The sequence below is a fragment of the Oryctolagus cuniculus genome, chromosome 4 (assembly GCF_964237555.1).
Source record: "Oryctolagus cuniculus chromosome 4, mOryCun1.1, whole genome shotgun sequence".
Lineage (NCBI taxonomy): Eukaryota > Metazoa > Chordata > Mammalia > Lagomorpha > Leporidae > Oryctolagus > Oryctolagus cuniculus.
Genome location: NC_091435.1, coordinates 15,377,843 through 15,381,919, shown reverse-complemented (window position 1 = coordinate 15,381,919; position 4,077 = coordinate 15,377,843). Strand labels below are relative to the sequence as shown.

Genomic DNA, 4,077 nt, shown 5'->3' with positions numbered 1-4,077 from the left:
TTATGCTGTGGGGACTGGCTGGGGCATGGCAGGCAGCTCTGGCTTCCCACCCTTCTGCTCTGAGATGGGGTTGGTGGGCAGGATCTCATTCTTGGGTCCACAATGCTCACATGGTCAGGCAGGGGCTTCCTGGGGTGAATCTTACCACTTGGGTCCCAGGGCAGCATGATCTTCACCTTGCTGCCCAGCAGACCTTGTCTGTGCAGCACATAGCGCACCATGGTGTCAACATAGTAGTGAACAGGGTCCCCAGTGTGGATCATCAGGCTGTGCACAAACTTCATGGACTTAGCCCTCTGTCATCGCAGCTTCCCAGACACCACTACCTCGCAGCCCTTAGCTCCACTCTCCATGATGAACAGCAACGCGGCATAGCAGTCCCTAGGTAGAGCGAACCCTCCGAAGAGTTTATAACACAGAGACTGGCTGGGCAATAGTACACAGACCCCTCGTGGCCACTTTTTCAGCCTAAATTTCCACGCTGCCCTCTGGGAAGCCAAACTTCTTTTGAACAATGGCAGTCCATCCCCAGATTCGCCCAGTCCTTCTCACCAAGGATATTCTGTGTCCTCGTGGCTAAAATAATGATTTTTTTGTCCTGGTTGGTGGAATTCAGACCTCAACTCCACAGTAGCCATCTTCAGCCAGCTCCTGGGTGAGATACTTGCTCAGCTCAGCCTTGAAGATGGCATCAGCACCAAACTTCCTTTTCTTAGAAACTTGATCCACCCACTTGCCCCTGAAGGAAAGGTTGGTTTTATTTTTTAAAAGACAGTTTTTTTAGCCGGCGCCGTGGCTCAATAGGCTAATCCTCCACCTTGCGGCGCCGGCACACCGGGTTCTAGTCCCGGTTGGGGAGCCGGATTCTGTCCCGGTTGCCCCTCTTCCAGGCCAGCTCTCTGCTATGGCCAGGGAGTGCAGTGGAGGATGGCCCAGGTGCTTGGGCCCTGCACCCCATGGGAGACCAGGAAAAAGCACCTGGATCCTGGCTCCTGCCATCGGATCAGCGCGGTGCGCCGGCTGCAGCGGCGGCCATTGGAGGGTGAACCAACAGCAAAGGAAGACCTTTCTCTCTCTCTCTCTCTCACTGTCCACTCTGCCTGTCAAAAATTAAAAAAAAAAAAAAGACAGTTCTTTTTATTTTATTTTATTTTATTTTTAATTGACAACTTAGTCTATTTACCCAACTGGATTGTGGCTATCAGATTGATGAACATTTTGAGTTTCATTGTTTTCTGAAAGTTATTTGACCCAATTTAAAAATTCTCTTTCTAGCATTGATTTTAGTTTGTGCACATGTGTATTAGTGAATAAATGATGGTCTTATTTGCTCTGAAAGGTCTTTAAAATATTTTTATTTATTTAAAAAGGATAAGAAGAGTTGCAAGAGAATATATTTTATTTGCTAGTTCTTTCCTCAAATTCCCTTAAGTTGGGCTTTGACCAGGTCTGAAGCAAGAGCCTGGAACTCAATCTGGGTCTCCCAAGTGTGTGGCAGAGCCCCAGCTACTTGAACATAAACTGCTGCCTCTCATGGTAAGGATTAGCATGAAGTTGGGACTGAGTGCAAATCTAAGACTTCAACCCAGGTTCTCGGATACAGAATGTGGGTTTCCCAACTGGAGTGCTAATGGCTGAGCCTAATGCCTACCCCTGAAAACTCATTGAGACTTATCACCCCTTGGTTACTTTCAAGAAGGAAGTCAAATCTCATAATTTATCAGTCTTTCCCTATCAACATAGCAACCTTTCCCTAAATTATATCAACATGATCCTTGGCAAACTTATGTAGTGATGCTGTCTTTTGTAGTGATGGTCATAGTACCTGCTTATGTATAATTATCCATGTACTCATTTTATTTCCACTTCCATTTAATAAAGTGCTTGAGGGAAGAGATTGATGTCTTTTACATTGTCTTATGCCTCATAAACCCAGGAGAGTATCCAGTATACAGTAAACTGTGGAGCAGTATTCAAACATTCATGCAAAATACATACTATCTTTTTAGTCCATTTTTTCCCTGTGTATTTTGCAGTATGCTCAAATGTTGAATATATTAGAAATACACTAAACAGATAATCTTCTGGGGTGCAAAGTCTAATACTATAGGCAGGGCATGTTCTCTATACTTCAGCATAAACAGCTTCGGCTTGCCTACTGCATAGAAACTTCAGGGAAAAGACGTTTCTCTTTGACATGCTATAAAGAGCACACCCTCTTCTGTCTCTTCCTGTGCTGTCCTGTTAAAATGAAATATTTTCCCCTTTGGGCCCATGGACCAGCAAAACAGCATACTTAATTGCAGGACAGGGATGGCTGTTCTTAAGCTATCTTGGCCCTGAAGGTTTTCTCTTTTCTCTGTAGAAGATCATGTGAGATTCTAGGAGAAATGAAAGCAAATGCTAAAGGTAGAATGACTTTAGGGTCTGCCTTTTATCTGTCAATCAGGTATTTTTTTTCCTATCGGGAAATTAACTTGTTGCCTAGGATTTATTTACTTAAACTTGGCATAAAATTAGAATTATTTGCAATAAACAAGCATAGTCATATATGAAATAAGAATATGGATATAATCAAAGAACTCTGTCTGCCTAGAGACCTTAATTCTGCAACAAAGCCTCCTTCTGTTCGTTTTCTGTCCTTCTGTCATGTCACTGGGAGATATGGAATATGCCACAGTGAGAAAATCATCTGTACCTTTACAGGGCTCTTCTCTAAGAACACTGTCTCAACATGGCTTCGCTTAAATTCGAGAGTTTAATTCTCCCTTAGTATTTCCTACCATATTTAACACCTTCATTTCTGTCTCTTTTTTTTCCACTCTTATTTCTCTTGTCTTACAAATTTTCCACCTCTCCTTTCATTTTTTGTTGGTAAATTCAAATGTATACTCTTGTAGAAATAATACATTTTTTATTTTTTTCTGGTCCAATAACTTCTTTAATATATTTTAATATTCCTACCTAGTACTTCATTTTTCTCATAGTCTAATGGGACCTGTCAGACTTATTTCTGCTTCTTTCTAACTACTTTTTACACCTTGTTTTCACTTATTATCTTCTATTTCAATCACAGGTAAAATCTGAAAAACTCTCATCTCCATATGATGTGTTAATAAAAATTAGTCTTGTTTTACCAATTTCTTCTATTTGGAAAAATTATTTATTTTTAATTATTTGAAAGGTAACAGAGGGGGAGAATGAGAAAGTGTAAGGAAGATCTCCCATCAGCTAGTGCACCTTCTAACAGCTTGCAACAACCAAAACTGACCCTGGCTGTAGCCATGAGTGAGGAACTCTATATATGTCTCCCTTTGTGGGGGCAGGAGCCCAGGTACTTAAGCCATCATCTGTTGCCTCCCAGAGTGTGATATACCAGGAAGGTGGAATCAGAAGTGGAGCCAGCACTAAAGCCAGGCACTCAAATGTATCTAAGCAGTATCTTAACCCCTATGTCGAACTTCTGCCCATACCCACTATTTCTTAAATCTGAAATTCTCAACACACACAAGATTTGATCTGCATATGCATATGTATATTGAACCAACTTTTGTTTATGAATAGAATGTTAAAACATGACAGAATAAAATATGAATAGCATATTAAAATCTTTTATTTTGTACTTCTGTAAGTGCTTCTCTTACTACAGGCATACAGGTGATTAATGTGGGGAAATCTATATTGTGCATTCTAATATTTCTGAATCCCAAACAGAGATTTCTGATTTAATAAGTAGATTAGAGATGGAAACTAGAAATGGAAAGTTTTTAGTCATGATCCCAGGTCATTTTGATGGATAGGTGCATTGACAAACATTGATGATAGACCGTAAGAAAAAAATGTACTGAAAGTCCCACTTTCCGCAAAATTATCTTTATTATTATAAAATTTTTAGAGATCCATGGGACAAGTTTATGAAAAAGGTGAACTTACTAACATAATCATGACAAACATTATTGAGTGCCCATAGTGTGCTAGGTCTTGGGATTATTGTAGTTAAATAAGAGGGCAAAAACTCCTGTCCTCATGGGATTTTGGTAACATGAACAGATAATAAATAAAGCAAATTGTTAAAAT

General features: G+C 40.4%; 1 pseudogene; it reads right to left on the bottom strand.

Annotated features, from left to right (window-relative positions):
• LOC100341448 (small ribosomal subunit protein uS3-like) lies at nt 1-353 on the bottom strand (annotated as a pseudogene).
• Between the last annotated feature and the right edge of the window lie 3,724 nt (nt 354-4,077).